The 20560-nt window shown below is 40.4% G+C and overlaps 1 non-coding gene across 1 annotated transcript; it reads right to left on the reverse strand.

Annotated features, from left to right (window-relative positions):
- Positions 1–9143: 9143 nt before the first annotated feature.
- On the reverse strand, positions 9144–9218 carry Trnat-ugu (transfer RNA threonine (anticodon UGU)). Its single transcript has one exon. It is a non-coding gene; the product is annotated as a tRNA-Thr (tRNA).
- Between the last annotated feature and the right edge of the window lie 11342 nt (positions 9219–20560).

Genomic DNA, 20560 nt, shown 5'->3' on the forward strand with positions numbered 1-20560 from the left:
CAGGATACTGAGCAGCGTACATAGCACACGGCCGTTGGGCATTTTGATCACAATAACCATACATCAACACGATATCGACCTTTTCCGCAATTGGTAAACGGTCAATTTTAACACGGGTAATGTATCACGAAACAAATAACGTGCGAACTGGCGGAATGTTACGTGATACCACGTACTTACACGTTTGTGTCTATTACAGCGCCATCTGTCACAAAGCGAAAAAAGTGGTCCAACTAAAACATTCGTATTTATTTACGTACTACATGAATATGTAATAAAAAATCGGGATTCCCATTTTAAAAAAAAAACGCTGTTGAAATCCGTTTGACCTATGGCAACGCCATCTTGCGGGACAACCATAGCGCCATCTGGTTTCCCCCTTCAAGCTAGACGAGTTTCGTTCTTTGCAGTTATTTCGTGAGATATTTGGTCTTTGTAGTTTTTTCGTTTGATGCTTATTTCGTGATATATTTGGCCCGGTCACTATCAATGAACCACCCTGTATAGAGCTACAGAACATTCCAGTACAATGATTCTTGACATTTGTGGATACTTATAGAATGTACTAGAACCGAATATAGAAATTAAAATTGTACAATCAAGCTGAGTTTTGTATTCACGACGCTCAGTGCAACAGTTCAGTATCATAACCACGACACCACGGTGCTATTCAGCTTCTTCTGCGATATTGCTTCCTCCTTAAGTGAACAGCGTCTCGGTGTTACGTCGTCCTAGTCCGGGAAAGAGTCATCGGTCCTGCACACTCCGACTCCTGATGACTGTTTCTCGCCCTGGCGGTGATCCTCTTAGAACTTCTTTTGCCGTTACGCTCTTCGTAACCTTTCCGCTTGTTGCCTGTCGCTTGAGCTTCGAATTTACCCGGGATTGCAGAATCCTTATAGGGCTTCATTCGAAGGACGTGTACCGTATCTCTGATCTTTCGTCGTCTTGTGTCGGGGTCGAAATCTTCAACTTCATAAGTAACATCAGACAACTGTCTTACAACCTTATAAGGTCCAAAGGAGCCCCTGAGGAGCTTCCCAGAGAGACCAACCTTCCGAACTGAAGTGAAAATCCTGACGAGGTCACCAGGCTGGTGGACAACACGGCGGTGGCTCGCGTCATACCTTCGGTGATCGTTTTCTTGAGCCTGCAGCGTGCGGAGTCGAGCTAACTGCCGAGCTTCTTCAGCTCTGGTTAACACCTGGCCGATGTAGTCGTTGTCCACGTTCAAAAATGGTTCAAATGGCTCTGAGCACTATGGGACTTAACTTCTGAGGTTCAAAAATGGTTCAAATGGCTCTGAGCACTATGGGACTTAACGTCTATGGTCATCAGTCCCCTAGAACTTAGAACTACTTAAACCTAACTAACCCAAGGACAGCACACAACACCCAGCCATCACGAGGCAGAGAAAATCCCTGACCCCGCCGGGAATCGAACCCGGGAACGCGGGCGTGGGAAGCGAGAACGCTACCGCACGACCACGAGATGCGGGCAACTTCTGAGGTCATCAGTCCCCTAGAACTTAGAAGTACTTAAACCTAACTAACCTAAGGACATCACACACATCCATGCCCGAGGCAGGATTCGAACCTGCGGTCGTAGCGGTCGCGCAGTTCCAGACTGTAGCTCCTAGAACCGCTCGGTCGCCCAGGCCGGCTATTAATAAAACCTAAATGTCCGATCTCAGGTGAGTCATGGAATTTCTGTAGAACATCTAAGTGCATGGTAGCCACCTCTTTCCAAACGGATCAAAGTTTTTCTTGCAAACTACCTTAAGTTGTCCTTTCACATCCTCTGATCGATTTAAGGCTAGCATAATTTGAGATACCTTGGCGTCCTTCTTCTGCTCAGCGGAGAGATCCTGGAGTGCAGCGAGACAATCACTATCTCCATCAAAGCCTTGATGGTCTTGCACAGGGTTTCTTGAGAGACAGTTGGCATCTTGGTGTTTTCTTCCACTTTTGTACACTATGGTAATGTCATACTCTTGGAGACGTAGTGCCCACCTGGCGAGTCGTCCTGTTCGATCCTTAAGACCGGTCAACCAACAAAGTGAATTATGGTCTGTAACAACTGTGAACAGCCTTCCATAGAGATACTGTCGAAATCTGCACATGGTCCAAATCACAGAAAGACATTTTCTTTCTTTAGTTGAGTAGTTTCTCTCGGCTTTTGTAAGTGTCCTAGAAGCATAGGCTATAACCTTCTCTCCTCCATCCGAAATTTGCACCAGAACAGCACCGACCCCATACCCACTGGCATCTGCGTGTAATTCTGCAGCTCCTCTCTCATCATACAGTCCAAGTACAGGGTCAGTCGTCAGAGCTTTTCGCAGCACATCGAAAGAATCTTGTTGAGCACCACCCCAGATAAATTTAGCATCATATTTTAACAACTCTTGGAGTGGCCTGGCTTTTATACAAAAGTCGTTGATAAAACGATGGTAATAAGAACATAATCCAAGGAAGCTTCTCACACCTCTAATACTTTTAGGAATAGTAAATTCCGTCATAGATCTCAGGTTTTCTGGATCTGGCCCCACACCTTCGTTTGACACGAGGTGTCCAAGTATTTTGATTTCTTTTGCTCCAAAGAGGAACTTTCTTGCATTAAGGGGAGGTTTACTATCTTTGGCCCGATAAAAGCACGTTCTTTGATAATTTTTTTCTCTGGATGTGTTACAGATGTCAATGTCAAATTTGGTCAAAATGTTTACTGATATTTCCTCTACAAACTGGAATTTTTTCGACAGGAAATGTCGAAGAGTAAATGTAGAAGTTTCGTCGGAACGAAACAAAATTTCGATGTAGACCACCACGCGCGGTATGCAACAGGTCAACCGGCTCGTCTGAAATCAAAATTGAGTTGACGTCAGTGAAGTATATAAGAGTCTTTAGCAGTTGTACCTCGATTAAGTTATTTGGACCATAGGAAACAAAATGGCCGCCATTTAAAAAATAGGGTATTTTTCATCGATTTTTCGACTTCGTCGACCAAGCAAAAATATTTATAGTTGATGGATCAGAATAATAGTGGTACAACTCCTAGACAATTTAGTTAGCTTCGTCGGAAACAAAGAATCATGCCAATCGGTTCAGTAAATTTGAAGTTACCAAACCGCGCGATAAAAAAAAAAGTCATTTCGAGAAAAACTTGTTTGAAGTTTTGACTACATATAAATGCAATATTATGCAACTTTCGTTCAATCTACTATTCCGGGTCCATAAACTAGTCCTTCGTCTTCCTCACAGAGGGCGTTCTGTTCGACCTGGGCCATCCTGCTCTCCTCCAGAGCCACTCGTACGACCGGGTGACGGCGGTTTTCTGCGCTTGAATCAGGTGGTCGTCCCAATGTTTGATGAACTGCGTCGAATAGAGTACCAGGGTGACGTCCATCGTTGTCATGGTCTTCAGAATTGCTGAATACCCTTCGTTTAAGCTGCTCACTGCCAGGAAAGTCGCAATCTCTACAGTCTTCGCACCAGAATGCAAATGCTTGGGGGCTAACTTCCAAACACACGCGTTCAAACTTTCATTTGAATTTTGTGTTTCCTCCCAAGCACCGGTACAATAACTCGTCCTCCGAAAGAAAAAAACTTGTGCATGATAGAGGCCGACTTCAGGCAGGTGCATTTTTTTGTTCAAAAGGGAATAACAAACATTTCCGTTCCGTTCCGTATTCGTTCCAAAAACGCAACTTTAAAAAAATCGATTTTTTGAAGCAAAAGATAGTAAACTTCCCTTTAAGTTTCAGTCCGCCTTGTTGGAGACACTTAAGAACGGCCCTCAGTCTTTTTATACGTTAATCAAATGTCTTCGAGAACACGATGATGTCAACTAAATAACAAAGACACATCGTCCACTTCAGGTGCCTTAGAAGTTCAAAAGTTGGTGGTGCATTACACAAACCAAACGACATTACCTTAAACTCATACAGGCCCTCAGGGGTGATGAATGTAGCTTTCTCACTATCAGCCTCTTCTACATCGATTTGCCAGTATACCGAGTACATGTCCAAGGTTGAGAAAAACTTAGCCCCTTTCAGACAATCTAGTGTATCGTCAATTCGTGGAAGAGGGTAAACGTCCTTTTTAGTTATCTTATTAAGCTTCCTGTAATCAACACAAAAGCACCAACTGCCATCCTTCTTCCTGACGAGGACCATTGGTGACGACCATGGTCTCTGCGAAAGCTGAATGACGTCATTCTTCATCATTTTCTCTACCTCATCGCGAATTCTTCGACGTTCCGTTGCTGACACACGGTATGTTCTCTGGCTTATTGGTTGATGGTCTCCAGTGCTAATCTGGTGCTTCACCGTCGATTTGTCTAATTTGCTCCTCACCTGTGAATTGAAGCATTCAGAGAACTCTTGAACAATGTCATGTAGCTCCTTCTGTTGTTGCCGGCCAGGATGGCCGAGCGGTTCTAGGCGCTTCAGCCTGTAACCGTGCGACCGCTACGGTCGCAGGTTCGAATCCTGCCTCGAGCATGGATGTGAGTGATGTCGTTAGGTTAGTTAGGTTTAAGTAGTTCTAAGTTCTAGGGGACTGATGACTTCAGATGTTGAGTCCTATAGTGCTCAGAGCCATTTTCTGAACCTTCTGTTGTTTCTTAGTGAGATCTGGTGATAGTCGAGCTAGAAGATCTTGTCTCGCAGTGGTAGCGCTAATTTCGCCCTCAGACTCGGCATGGGAGGTTTCTATGACGCTCAGCTGTTCTTCAGTTAACGGCTCAGCGTTTGCAACGCACTTGCGTCTTGGAAGGATCTGCGATTCTCGGCGACAGTTAACTATCCACAATGCACCGAATCCGTTCTTAAACGAGACGACAGAGGCTGGAATGACCAAGTTATTCTTCAGTGGTATGCTTCTCTTATATTCCACTGCAAGATCCATGGGTTGATGCATGGCATGACACATGACATTTACCTTTCTAGCGCTGACTACAGGAATGATCACTTCATCCAGCACACAAAGTCTCCACACACTCGGATGTGCATCTTCCTGTCCACAGTATTTCATCTCGTCTAGCATAATCTTCGAGCGACCACAATCTATAATTGCCTGAGAAGCTTTCAAAAAGTCCCATCCGAGAATGACGTCATGACTACACTCTTGTAAGACGATGAATTCTAAGTGCTGAGTCCGCAAGAGCTTGGACTGGTCGGCCTTCCATGAGGATATCGACGTAGTTTCCTGTCACTTTTGTAGTCATCGACGGCGAATGATTTTTCTCTTCGGAGGCCTCATCTCCAAGGAAGGTCGCACCCTTTAGTTTTCCAGGTTGCGGCGGCTAGGTGATCGGCTGGAGCTTCTAAATGGCGATGAAGACCTTGATCGGCGTGTTGGGGAGCGTCCTCTCCAGCGGCTAGCTTGCGGCGATGGTGACCTACGTCGTCCTGCACCCACATCATCTTGTTCATCTTCGTCGTCCCGGAGTTGGCGTCGGCTAAGATCGGTCTGCTGTCTTCTGGCGAAACCGTCATCAAATATCCGCCGCCTTTCTCGACAACAGCGCACCACATGTCCCAGTCGTCCACAGTTGAAACACACTGGTTGGTTATCCCGGGTCCTTCAGCCGCCAGTCTTCCTTGATGCCCAAACAGGTTCCTCATACGGTATTGTAGAAACGTAACTCCGCCTGGGTCTCCAATTGACCTCTTGGAGTGTCTCGTTTTTTTTTTTTTTTATCGGTAAAACGTTTCGAAGCCGTTCAAACTTCTTGCGTGTAATTCTTTTTTGATGCATTGTCTCGATATAGTGGCACCATCTTATGAAGTCGTCTGCTGTCAAAACCTCCTTCGGGAATAGGGCTTGATGCATGACCTCAGCAACATCCTTCATGAAATGTGCAACCTTATCTCCCTCCTTCATTCTAGGATCCACTATTTTACACAGTTCCAAGACTTCTTGAATGTAGGATGCTGTAGTTTCTCCTGGACGCTGGACGCTGCACTTTAATTTATCTTTAGCCTTGCGCGTCTGTCATTGTGTGTCGCCGAAATACTTGCGCACTTCCGCCGGGAACACTTCCCAGCTCGTGAACTTCTCCTCGTTGTTCTCATACCATTTCTTGGAAGTGCCCTCCAAGTAGAAAGATACGTTAGCCAAACACACGTTGTCATCCCATTTGTTAAATTTGGCTCTACGTCCATATACCTTCAGCCACGTGTTTGGATCTTGGAAATCGTCACCAGAGAACACGGAGGATGTCTCATGTGGTGACACACAGTTGCTGTCATCGTAACGCCCTCTTCTTCTTCTGTCTCCGATAGATGGCGATCTGTTGAATATGGTTCGAACTCGGGTTTCTCGCCACGTAAATGGCGGCTCTGTCGTGGCCTGATGGGAGCCACTGTGTCGTCCATAATGTGCGCAATCACAAGTTCCAATACCCAGCGCCTCCATCAGAATAATGACGATCATTCACTTTACTTAATGAAGATTTATTCAGCACTTGCACATCTTTGGTCTCAGCCGCTTCATACATGATAGAGAACAAGAGGAGAAGGAAAGTTTCACAGACAATATAATGTCAATACATTATTTTAGTGGTATTATCCTTTGTTATATGATTATTCTTTGTAGAAAGCTGGTTATAAAAATAATAAAACATACTGTTGTTTGGATATTATTTACATTTCATAATATTATAATAAGTCACAATATAATAATAAGTGTTTCCTCAGTTCTCACATATAGGTTTAAAAGTCATTTCTGGAAAAATATTCATCACTTCATAAATCTTGAGCACTGTCGCATACACTGTTGACACAAAATATTGGTGTTGACATTACAAAATTTATAACCTTTCCTTAAACAAATTTCCAAAATGAAATTCTTAAATCCATCACTCTCATAATGATCGACAAATTGTAACTAAAAACTGAAAAGCAAGAAGATACCTGATGGATGTCTGATGATCTAAGAATACTACCTCATCAAACCGCTGACGCAGATAAATCAAACTTAATCGTTACCTTTAATCTACACCTACATCTACATCTACATCCATACTCCGCAACCCACCTGACGGTTTGTGGCGGAGGGTACCTTCAGTACCTCTATCGGTTCTCCCTTCTATTCCAGTCATCACAAACGGTATAATCGTACCAACGTAAGAATAAGTTCTTTTTCTTTCCACAACGAATCTCCCATTAATCCATAATATAATTCCCAAGAAAACTCCATTGCTTGCTGCTTGCTGCTTGCTGCTACTAAACCAAAACTCGACTTTTCACATCTAACACCAAAGCTCAACTGTCCTCTCATCTCCTCGCGATCAACAGATAAATCTGACGCGTATCTTCGCAGAGCAGTGATTCATCTCTGTGAAGCGCTGCTTCTCTGCCGGGACTGCGTGCGCATATCTAAGCAATTCGAACGTTACGAGCGCGTTTGCAGACATCCAGAATAAGAGAAGTTCTTACTAATTTTACATACACACTTGTCACTAATCCTTGGCCTCTCCGGCCAGAATTTTGCAGGATAACATTTGTAATTAACAAAGATAAGACCACAAAATTCGTTAATGAAGTTACAACACAAATTACATAAGTAGAAATAAAAAACTGATAACCGTAATAGAATAAAAAGATAACATGATTCATAGTATTTCCAAATTGTTTTCAACTCTCATGCACTGGCGCGCTAATAGACCTAGACAAATTGTTTTAAATCATTGTGCACAGGCGCACAAACAGTTTATGAGAAAATTACTTAAATCAGTGTGCACAGGTGTACCAACAGTCGCATAAACATCAGCGTGCTGAAAGCATCAGTAAGGAAACAAATGAGGTAATGTCATTCATAGTACTGGTTGACTGTTTTAATCTGCACATAGTACGAGTCCACTGTTAAGAAATTTGTTGTGTCACACAGATGAAGACGAAATTTCAGTGAAATGTCACATTTCTTAAACCATTACAAAAGCTATGTTGTCACCATTGAATTATACTTATTCAGTCGTTAACCTGGGTATACCTAATACACGACTAAAGAAACTCACAGAACTGCGTCATCAAGTAAGCATGTTTGGTCGTAGACTCACTGCATAAACATTGTATTGGTTAATTTGTGAGGAGGGTAATAGCAGGCTCAGAGGATGCAACAATGGTCCATAAATATTCCACTAATAACCGAGAGCCATGTTCCTCATAACAGTACTGAAAAGTTCTGTGGTAAGGCAGAAACATAGCATTAGTTCACCAAATGTCTGTGAAATAATTGCATACATCCAGTTCAAGTGATCTAACATATCGCTGTTGTAACAAAACGTCCATTCGTTACATCAGTGTCTCACAGTGCAGAAGAGTATGCTTAAATATTTCGACGAATTTTCTGATTCAGCGTTATACATAATAGACGAACATTGCTAAAAATGAGTAAATATGTAAGCCAAAATAAAAATTTGAATATGTATGTTTTACCATATGGTTAGGTAAGCAAATACCTAAAGTGAGTTTCCATGAGAGAATGAGTTTGGTGTCGGCATTCAAGACCGCTTCACAATATATAGCCAAATTCGACAAATTACCATAAAGGTTGCATAGTAACATATAAATGAAATTCTTCACGTCAGTATTACACAGTATACTGGGTAAGACAACAGGAGTAAAACGTTGTACGCGTACAAGTTATCAACTGAGAATAAAAATCCAAGCATTGTCGTACAAATATCTGTCAAAAAAGTTACAAAGGTAATGGCTTTCTCAATATTGTCTTACTCACAGCGTACAGTAATCATAATATGTAATATCTTTTCCTTCAAAATTTTCTAGTTCAAGCAACTATTCAGAAGGAAAAAATTATTGTTGTACCTTTTCAAAGAAATTAATTACATTAAAGCGCCTGTTGTCAGCTCGTCACAAAATTCAATTAAATACCTAGGATAAAACAATTACGAATAACTTAAACTGGAAAGAACACGCAGAAAATGTTGTGGGGAAGGAGAACCAAAGATCCTTTTATTAATGGCACACTTAAGAGACTATATATGACGGTAGTATCTGTTCCCGAAAGAACAGTTACCGTCAATGACCATGCAGCTTTGCTAGAAATGAAATGATAATTAAATAGACACCCTAGCTGCAAACAGGCGTTGATATACTTTATTGGGGACATGTTGAAAATGTGTGCCCCGACCGGGACTCGAACCCGGGATTTCCTGCTTACATGGCAGACGCTCTATCCATCTGAGCCACCGCAGGCACAGAGGATAGTGCGTCTGCAGGGACTTATCCCTTGCACGCTCCCCGTGAGATCCACATTCCCAACATGTCCACAACACTACATTCGTAGTACGCCTAATAGATGTTTGCCCATCATACTCATTACTCGTGGCAGATTAATCTACCAAGTCCCGTACGAGTTCGGGCATAGCGTGTGCGTTCGCACAAGAAGGTCAAAGGCCGGGAACCCATATTTTTAACTATATATGACGGTAGTATCTGTTCCCGAAAGAACAGTTACCGTCAGTGACCATGCAGCTTTGCTAGAAATGAAATGATAATTAAATAGACTCCCTAGCTGCAAGCAGGCGTTGATATACTTTATTGGGGGCATGTTGCAAATGTGTGCGCCGACCGGGTTCGAGTCCCGGTCGGGGCACACATTTTCAACATGTCCCCAATAAAGTATATCAACGCCTGCTTGCAGCTAGGGTGTCTATTTAATTATCATTTCACTTAAGAGACTGCCTACTCTATACCTGTTCGTCCTCTTTTGAAGTTATGCTGCGCGGTGTGGGATCCGTACCAGATAGGATTATGATGATGATGATGATGATGATGATGATGATGATGATGATGTCCTTCTCGCCGTGTCCGGCGACAGCGACTCCATCAGTCGTTTAGTCCGTATTGTGGCGGGCTCGGACGTGGCTTGCAAAACCGAGCTTTGCTTTGAAGACCCGGTCGCACGAAGAGCAATACAGTTGCCAGTGGAATTATACCTATAGATGTAATTAGGCTTGGGCTTAGATTTGCGGAGCTTTCGTTTATCGTGCAGGTTCTTTAGGCGGATGTGCTCGAATTGTTCCGCACTCTTGTGTACAATTGAGCGCCAGTCTGATCGGTGCAATTCAAGATTCTCCCAACGTTTGCTCGGAATGCCACAGGGTGTGAGGTGGTGTTTGACGATGTCTTCATATCGCAGGTGTTGGCCACCTTGCCGCCCCTATCCACACGAGAGCTCTGAGTAGAACACCGCTTTGGGAAGTCTACTATCGTCCATGCTTATGATATAGCCACTCCATCTGTGTTTCATTGAGAAGGCTTCAATGCCAGGCATTTTCACGGGACGCAGAATCTCCGTGTCGATAGATAGGATTAACGGAGTACATCGATAAGGTTCAAAGAGGGGCAGCACGTTTTGTCTTATCGAGAAATATAGGAGATACTGTAACGGGTATGATGCAAAACTTGTGTTGGACGTAATTAAAACAAAGGCGTTTCTCGTTGCGGCGGGTACTTCTGACGTTTCGTCAGTCACCAATTTTCTCTTCCGAATGAGAAAACATTTTGTTGACACCGACCTACATTGGGAGAAGCGATCATCATAATAAAAAAGAGAAATCAGAGCTCGCACGGAAAGATATAGGTATTCGTTTTTTTCCGCGCGCTATTCGAGAATAGAATAATAGAGAATTACTGTGATGGTGGTTCGCCTGACGGTGGTTCGATGAACCCTCTGCCAGGTACTTTAGAGTGATTTGCAGAGTAACAATGCAGATGCAGATTTGGATGTGGAACATGATGAAAGTGAAAATGTGGCCACAAATACTTATTCTGTAGATGCGCTAACTAATCATTATCATCTAAAAAAAGACTGAGCATGCCCCAAGTGCATGAAAGACGAAGTGTTGCCAAAAAATGCCTTACAGCAATACAGAAAATATGAATAGTTGTGCTAAACGGTTACTAAACATATTTAAATCTGTGAAACTGAGGCGAACAATTAATAAATGTCGTTAACCTCTTAGGCAAGAAAGAAAAATTTTAACAACAAGTAAAACCAAACCGTTAACAAATGAAGCACATGAACATAAGTGTCATCTCTCACACAGAAAACTTTTAACAGGCTAAAAAGCCCTAGTCACAGTGTTTCATACAAAGTAGCAAATATCCCAACACATCTCTTCTCCATACATAATGAATTGATATGTCATGGGGCAGGCGCCAGTACCTCTTCCTTGTAGTGTCATCTTTGCCATCGATTTCGCTTTGGCCGGCCACGAGTCAGTTGTTCATCGCGTGTTCGGCGATTTAAGTCTTCAGTGTCGAGGCAGCAAGGGGGACTGTGTGGTCTGTTGGTTGCAGTTACAATGAGGTCGGAAGGTTGGCCTTTACTTGGTGCGCATGCTCATTGCGCGTGGTATTACTGGAGCGCTGTGGCCGGAGACAGTGAAATGTTTGGGTTCCGGCACAAGGCGTGGTGTTTGGCTTTTCTCGCCACGCAGTGTTTGTTGAGAAGAAGAGCGTGCCAGAGCGTCGCCTGGCATTAACCGTTCGTCCAGGCATATGCTGTGTGTTTGATATAAACAGGTGCAACTGTGTCTTTATCTATATTTGTTAGTGGTTAACTAATATTGTCTTCAGAGTGAATTTGGTGACGAGTCTGATATGTCAAAGTCATGTCACACGTGACATGATAACAGGGCTTCGGCCTCCATCTTAGTTTCCTACCACTTGATGAAGGATCTGCAGCTGTGTGTAAGGAAGTCCGGTGAGCTGCTCATTATTAAGTGATTATATATCTAAAGTTGTTGTACCCTTGGTGATTAAGTAGCAAAATTTGGACCTTAATTTACGAGTAACGAAATACTACGCCGCCTGGTAAAACTACATCAGATTCCATGGAAGTGGTATCTTGCTCGTTTAAAATACGAGTAATACTCAGCTGTTACTATCACGTTTCAAGGAACAATCTTATCTGTGCGTGTATTGTAGAGTTTAAATGAATTTTTAAGTGCTGAGTTTAAAAAAATTTTGAGCGAGCTTTCCTATTTAAATATGATGTTTTATTCTTTTATGTAATATGAAGGTGCAATTGCACGTGTGCTGGTGTAGTAGATTTATGTTTCATTTGTGCGGAGCGCAGTGTATTTCGTCTGGTACGGTGGGGCATGGCACTGGGGCTTGATGACTTGGCAGTTGCCAGTGGAACTGTGATTCGTTAGACCGGGCTTCATGTTTCTGACCTTCTGTCTGGCTCTGTCAGATCGTTTAGCTTTGTAGCTCGTTTCTCCACCACTTTGGTGAATGCACTTCTCACTCGATATGTGAAATTAAACTTGTAAAACTGGGTTTCACTCTGTAATTACTGCCCGATCAGATTGCTGGAGGCTCCACCTTATTAATTCTGTATTCCCTTACCAGCCATTTGTTTTTTATATTTATACCTTGTGTGCTGGTAGTGAAGTTTAATTTTTATAAAGGAGGGTTCCATGTGCACATTCTATCAGGGAGGGTTTAGATGCTGAGGTGCCGTTTTTATTAAATTGTTCTTTATTTAATTAATACCTCCCTGTACTTTCATCAACTGGGTTATTCCTTAGTCAAATTAGTGTGCCCAGTGTCTTCATTGCTGAGTGTTGAAGTTTTAGAAGTTGCTTTTATTATTGCTTGTGTGACTTATGTTATGCTTTGATGTTATATTTTGGTATGAATTTATATTGCAAAAGAAAACTCATTGTACAGGGTAGTCTTGTGAGTTCAGAGTTTGACAAGTTTTGATTTTATTAAGTATTTAAACCAACAAATTAAAAGAATTTCTGAATGGCAACTCCTACCCAATAGATGAATTTTTAGATATGAAGCAGTAACTGTAAAAAAAATTAATTATTTTGTGCAAAGAGAACTTACGTTAAAGTGACACATTTCACATCATTATGAAATGTCGTATTCATGATCTATGGAACAAGTATTTATGTATGTATGTACAGAAATTTTGTTAATGTTTTATGTATTTGTTATGCAGATTTTAACAGTGTTTTAAGAAATATGTTTATCGTGCTCCTGTGAGGTTGTTAAATTTATCTGCTTTATTGTATTAAATTCTAAAAGGTAATAAACATTGTTTAACACAAGCTGTGTATGTTTGATAATTAGCCCTGCTGCTTTATGTCTTATTATTGGACGCAAATAGCATGTTCCACAAATCACTTACCCCACACAAAAATCACTAAACCTCAACAACCTCCCAGTTTCCACTACAAGCAAATCATCATACAATCCCTAACGGTCCCTAACTTCGTTGGAAACCCCTGAAATCTTAAAACATATCTCCTCAAATACATAATTCATAAATCCACAAAATCGTCAGCTTCATCTTCTCATCCAGTAATCATCATAAACCAATAATTACGTCCTTTACATTCAATGTGTTACTCAAAAAAGCTCATATGGCGTTGTACTCTTAGTTCTTACTCCACATTATTATAATCACTTCTCTAAGCTGAAAATAAGAAACCTACTCTGATTAGTAACAAAAGATGTTAAATACAACAAAAAATACTCTACTCGTTCCATCTCAATTGCATGCTGTGCAACATTCGCCAAAGACAGTCCAACTGTAGCATAATTCAGTGTGTCAGCATGTAAGAAAAAGTCCATTACTTTATACAATACTCAACGTTACCATCCAACACTCATATTCTGCCACTACACATCTCCAATGGACTAAAAGTTGCTTCTTCTTCTTCTTTGCAATATAGTTTTCCCAGAATCTTTGACTAACTTACACCACTAAAAAGTTCCATTACTACTGGCATTGTAATTTATATCTGTAACTGTGAAGTACAATAAATGAACAGAAATACATAAAGTGAAAGAAATACGAAGAAATAGTCAACCTCCTCTACACTATGTAAAGGAAAATAATTATGATTTGTGCATACACAGGACGAAGTGGCACTTTTACATGTTTATAACAATCCACTCACCAAGAGAAAACTACATGGATCACAACATGACTACGCTAAAAAATTGGTACTGACAAAGAAAAAGAAAAGAACAGCCAAGGAATTACTCTATGAAATATTTTATATTGGAAAAGTGGTGTAGAGCACGAGATTTATTTTTTTTTTTTTTTTGTGCACAGTGTTTCAGTCTCATTAGGGTGAGCAATTTGTCGAATACGGAATGATCAATTTTAGATAAAGAAGAATTTTTGAAACTTGTTCTTTGATTTTCATGATAACTGGTGGGAGCAAGCTAAAACCTTTTGACCTCCTTTGAATTCTTCATTGGTACATCTTCTCTTCTGTAGCCGTTTTCTCTTCTCTGCAGCCTTTTTATTTGTTTTTAACAGCTGTTTCGGTGACTTCATGATGTCTTACGCATTGTAACTTTGGGAAGGTACAGTTTCTCCGACTTTGTCTGGCTGCTTATTTTTCAGTACCAAATATGGAGAGAGTGAAATGGAAACATTAGGTAAAGAATTGATGGTGTAGTGAAAGATTTAAATATACCTGTCCCATTTTGCGTGCATTTTGTGATAGTGCAGTCTGCATAATTTCACATTTATTTCATGATTCCTTTTGACGGGTTGTAAGAAGTACGGTACTGAGAAAAGAAAATTAGTGTATTCTTTCTATTTTTCAATGTACATCTCCAAAGAGCCCAACGAAATTGAAGTCCGTTGTCAGAGATAACTTTGTCAACATGCCCAACTTCTCAAAAAATCCTTGGTAAACCCTGCGGAAATGGTTGTCGCAGTCACTTTACGAACTGGTGGAAAAGAGACAAATTTTGATGTGTTCTGCTGCCAGAAAAATATATGAAAAAACCTTATCTGCTCGTTGGAACGGGTCCATGTGGGTCTATGGTTGCTAAATGGAATAATTTAACTGGAACGATAGGAAACAGCTGAACAAACTGTGAAGCGGTGGATGTTTTAGTCTTTTGACAGAATTTCCAGTTGGTCAGATCACGTCGGATGCATTTTTCCACGCTGAGAAAGTAAGAGTACTGGCGAAGTATATAAAAACATTTACTTCCTCTGTAGTGTGCATAATTAAGATAACTGTACCAAACCAACTGGTCAACCAAATATTTGGAATGAGAAGAGGCCGCTTATCGCTGTCACGTTTTAAAAGTTTGAAGATAATGTTGTTCCTAACTAAATAATAATGTCTAACTGTCGAGTTATTTGTGTCTCAGCACAGTTGCTTGACAGTCCTCCGTATGGGATCTTTCTTTTGTTCTTTCGCAATGTCCTTTAAAGCAGAAGAAACGTAATTTTCGAAAGCAACCATTTACATATATAGAAGACTGACATTGGATTGATAGAATTTGTGGATGAACCAATTCGGGAGCCGCCAAGAGATCGTCAAAACGCGTCAGCAACAATATTCCCCTTTCCAGGATTGTGCATATCAGTGAAATGAAACGCCTGTAAATACAATGCCCATCTCCCCAAGTGAGCATGAGAAGGTTTGTCGATCATAAGAAATTATAACGCACGGTGGTATGTGTATACTTATGTATGTTTGCCAAATAAGAAGTATCAGAGTTTTGTAGAAACCCAAACGTCAGCTAATGGCTCAAGTTCTGTGGCTGAACGACTTCTTTAAGAAACGGAAAGAACGTGGTTGGCAAATACAATGCTCTTGGTGACAATAACACCATTTTCGTCTATTTCATGAAACACTAAACGCCATGGGTTGTCTTGGAGCTGTCAGTCGCGACGCAAAAATCACGTGAAAGGTCCGGGGGAGAAAGTGAAGATGCATTTAGTAAAGCTTGTTTCAATTTATGAAATTCCTTTTTTGATTGTTCGTCCCAAAACCAGTTTGACTTTTTACCTCTTAATTGACGTAATCTTGCAGTGTCCAGGGATTTGTAGTGCATGAAACGGCGAAAAAAATTGACGGTACATAAAAAACTTCTAACTTCGGGTTAGTAGCAGAAACTGCAACGTCACGAATGGCCTGAAGTTTCTCAAAATGCAATGTAACCTGGGTATCATTGTTTTGTAACGAAACACACAAATTTTCAAAATCCAGTACTGCTTTTCGTCTGTTCAAGATATCGATCAAAGCAGGGAATAATCCTAAGTTTGCAAGGAAAATGTGAGCTTTTACACAAATTGTAAATGTGTTTGCCATTTTACATTTACACTTTTCCTAGAAACAGGTCTGCTAATTCTTGTTTTGTGTAGTGGTAAGGCAGGGCAAGTTTCATCTAAATTACATTTATTGAATGCTACGTCAATAATTATTGAAGCTGGAGAGCCTGAATCTAAAGCCACGTTTAAAGTAAATTTTTTCCTATATGTATGCTGAAGACTGGGCGATGTATTGTTTTTGAGGTTCCTCATTTTCGTGTAACAACTTGTCCCTGGTATCTTTCGCATTAACGGTACTTTCAGCGGCGTGGGTGTTGTCTCTGTGTGTGAATCCTCTGCTTTAGTCATTATTGTCTGCCACTGTTGCGTCAGTGTATCGTAGGTTGCGAAACTTCAGCTATTTTTACAGATCGACTCGGTTCTGCGTTATTAGAATTAAATCGCATTGGGCGAAAACGACTGTCCAATTCATTCAAAAACATTTTTGCTATGTAATTTGCATTTCTCCCATTCCCATATCTGTCATATTCTCAGAAATCGGGGTTTGTTGTCTGATGTCATGATAGTTGCGATTGTATGGTTACTATTAGGGCTGTCGATAAAATATCGATATATCCATATTTTTTTCAAAAATATCTATGTATTGACGTATTCCACATAAAATATTAACCTATATCGGTGATATATTGTTCACCGACATACCGATATCGAAATGACGATATCGAGTGTAGATATTTTTATTTTCTTATTTTATATTATAGTTTTTTCGCAATTTTCGGTAAATATTTGGAATTGTTCTTTTGACATTGTAGTAGAACATAATTTTACTTTCACTGTGTGAAGGGGTCTTACTACTTTTAGAGCTTTCATCATGTCCCATTTTTCTCTTTTACTGTGTGAAGCAAGTACAGGTAGCATAAAGAAGAAGTCCGTTTCCACGGGGGGGGGGGGGGTGAAGGGCGGTGCGAACGGAATAACTGTCTGTTTTTTCTTCGATTTGTCCAACTTTGTTTGAAAGTTCATCGATCTGTGCTTTCAGTGTTTCAAGTACTACTTTTGTTCTGTTTTGAATGCTTTTATGATCTGAGCTACAATTTTGCGACAGCGGCGCTAAGCACTACTTCATAGATTTTTTCAGTAATTGAAGCTTTCTTTTTTCGGTATGCATCTGTAATTATTTTAAAATTTTGTGTCAGTCTCAGGCACTTTCTGAGAAAACGACGTAGTTGTGTCGAATGTTAAAAAATAGCACACAAGCTGCTATTTCTTCACCTCAGCATGCTTCAGAAACAGCTGCTGAAAATGATAAGATCTAAATGACAGGGTTAGTCTTTGCAGTGGGCGGAGACGTGAGAGGGGAAATGCTGACGTAATCAGCGCTCGACGCTACCAACAGAAATTGCAACATTTAACATCACCAAGCAATTTAGACACAGTAACTGCTAGGTCGCTGGCGTTCGCAGAAGTGAAAAAATAGCAAAGTCTATATGAAGCGTTCCGTACAAATCCGTTATGTGACGAGATCAAACGACAGAAACGTCTGACGCATTTTACTGTCCCACTTACATGCAGTTACCCTTATTAGCAAAGTGGTCATCGCCAGGCGTAAACGTGCATCCTTTTCCTTTCAATTCTTGCTCTAAAGAAGATTAGCAGGCTGCTAACTTACTGATGTACAGAATATATAATAGTATATCAATAGTAGAGCTCTAAAACTGGCAGTGTATTTATAATGTGCGGCTGATATTTTATAGGCCATTAAATATCAATCTATTGGATATAATTGGAAGAAGAAACAGCATTGGTCGTATTTTTTTTTTTTTTTTTTGTTTTATTATCCGCAAAATCGATTTTCGGTCACTTAGTGACCATCCTCAGTGCTGTAATATACAATTAAAATTGATAGGCGCTGGTATCAACAAGCTTAGAGCGATCACATAAACATTGAGTTTATGTGATCGCTCTTAGCTCCCTGGTATTTTTGAGAATATCCACAGTCCTTCTTTCTATACAGATGCAAATTGTTAGGCCTTTGTAAGTAACTGTTTCCAAAATGACTAAGTTGCTGCGGAGGACTGTTCACGTTGCCCCTTCGATGGTGAAAGTGCTGGTTGTTGTGGTAAAAAGTCGGATTTGGTTGTTGAATGCATTTTGAAATTCCTCCAGAGAAAAGCATTGTCTTGCTATGGGTCGCATCCACATATCTGGTTCACCTTCCAAAAAACTACAAATTAATTAAAGAAAAGGAAAACTGTTGGATTCAATCTAAGAGAAGTAAATCATTAATGCGATTGCGAAAAACTTTAAACTTTCTAACCGATAAAAGAAAAAAGGCACATTCGTCGTGTCTAGTTAAGTGATTCAAGGTCCGCCACCGTAGCTGAATAGGCTGCTCGCCGACTTGTCATGCCAGGAGCTGGGTTGGAGATTTTCTCCGCTCAGGGATTGGGTGTCTGTGTCGTCTTCATCATCCTCATTTCATCCTCATTGGCGCGCAAGACTTGCACCAGGCGATCTGGTCTACCCGCCGGGGGACCCTCGTCACACGACATTTCTTTTCATTTCAAGTAATTTCAGTTATATCGGCTTGAATACGTGTGTGAATGTTCGCGTTCATTTTCAAAATCTCTTTCACGTCTAAGTCGGCCACAATGTCGTTCTTGCACGAAATCTTTTTCTTGTCAATGTCTGCTCTCACAACAGTCACGTGGTCTTCAACTTGTGTCAAATTCTTTCCAGTGTCAGCTAGATGTGTGTGTTATCTATTGAATTCTTGTTTGTGTGGTTTGTTTACCGTTGTCTATCCTTCTTTAAAAAGCTCTAATGATTGAAGTTCTTTAACCTCTTGAAACTGTATTGGTGGTGTGACTGCTGAGTGACCGTCTGTATTTGCTTCGATTTGTCCAACTTTGTTTGAAAGTTCATCGATCTGTGCTTTCAGTGTTTCAAGTACTACTTTTGTTCTGTTTTGAATGCTTTTATGATCTGAGCTACAATTTTGCGACAGCGGCGCTAATCAGTACTTCATAGATTTTTTCAGTAATTGAAGCTTTCTTTTTTCGGTATGCATCTGTAATTATTTTAAAATTTTGTGTCAGTCTCAGGCACTTTCTGAGAAAACGACGTAGTTGTGTCCGTGTTTCTACAATTTCTTCTGTACTTGTAGAGATTCTGCTTAATTCTGTTTTCATGCCATCGTTACGTTTTTTACGATTGAATCATTCCTTTCTTTTTGTTTTGTTTCAAGTATTTTGTTGTTTTCTTGTAAACTTGTTTCAAGGTAGCTTGATAACTGATTTACTAGTGTTTTGTTCCTTTCTTTTAATAAGTGATGAAGTGTAAGTTCTTTTTTCTGCTAACAATTCGTTCTAACTGTTGTGCGATGAACTGGCTGTTCGTTTGTGTTTTCATTCACTGTTTCCTTTTCCGAAAAATTTGGCTGTCTGTGTGTTGATATCGTCAGACTGCTCGGGATCTTAAAACTTTTACTCTCGAGTCTCATTATCAAAAGGAATATTTAAGTTCGCAAAAATGTTGCCATCCGAATTCTGTGTACTGTCCACATTCTTAGTAATCCTACTGTCTGGAAGGGAAGCATCTACACCAAACAATGTTTTGTCTAAATTAGTGTATGTAGCATCAGTAAGTGACTCATCAGATATTAAGGTAGATATTTAAGATACTTCTCATTCATTGTTCCGTCTCAGTTGCACACTTTTTTAATTCGATTACATGTTTTGATCACTCTGGATTAGCTTCAGATCTAAGTAATTGCATCAGCAACCGTCTTGTCTACTCAGAACAACATGTCAGAGTACAGTGCTCTGATATGTTTTTCTGAGTAGACAACACGGGTTGCTGAACCAATTACTTACACAGCACATTGCTCTGGTATGTTGTTCTGAATAGACAAGACAGGTTGATGATGCAATTACTTAGATCTTTAGATAATCCAGAGTGATGGGAACATGTAATCAAATTAAAAAAGTGTGCAACTGAGACGGAACTATAAATCAGAATTATCTTAAATATATTCTCAAATGCTGAATTCTCTCAAGACTATTATGTCGAGTATAGTGAGAAATTAAGGTCTTGTTGTCACTAGAATTTAGCATACTTTCTGCCTGAAAATGATTCCTAGGTGAGGTGCTGTTTACTGTGTTGTGTGGCATGGTAATTATAATAGCCAAGTAAAAGATTCAAAATAAATAAAGAAATTTTCAGAAATTATACCAATCAGCTGTAAGAAAACACAAATGCTTATTAAATAGTTCAGCATCAAAGCAGAACTACAAGCAAATAGAATAAATTTATTTTTGAGAAAGTGGATCAGCAATATTGATTGTGTTTTTAATGTTAAATTGTCTATTAGATCCTAAACTACGGGCTTCCTGTTTTCAGTGGTAGCCGTTGGTGACAAAATTAAACTGTGAGAATGGATAGAGAAATCTATCTGCGAAAATTCTAATAAAATCTTGCCTTGC

Source organism: Schistocerca cancellata, chromosome 7 (genome assembly GCF_023864275.1).
Source record: "Schistocerca cancellata isolate TAMUIC-IGC-003103 chromosome 7, iqSchCanc2.1, whole genome shotgun sequence".
Classification (NCBI taxonomy): Eukaryota; Metazoa; Arthropoda; class Insecta; order Orthoptera; family Acrididae; genus Schistocerca; species Schistocerca cancellata.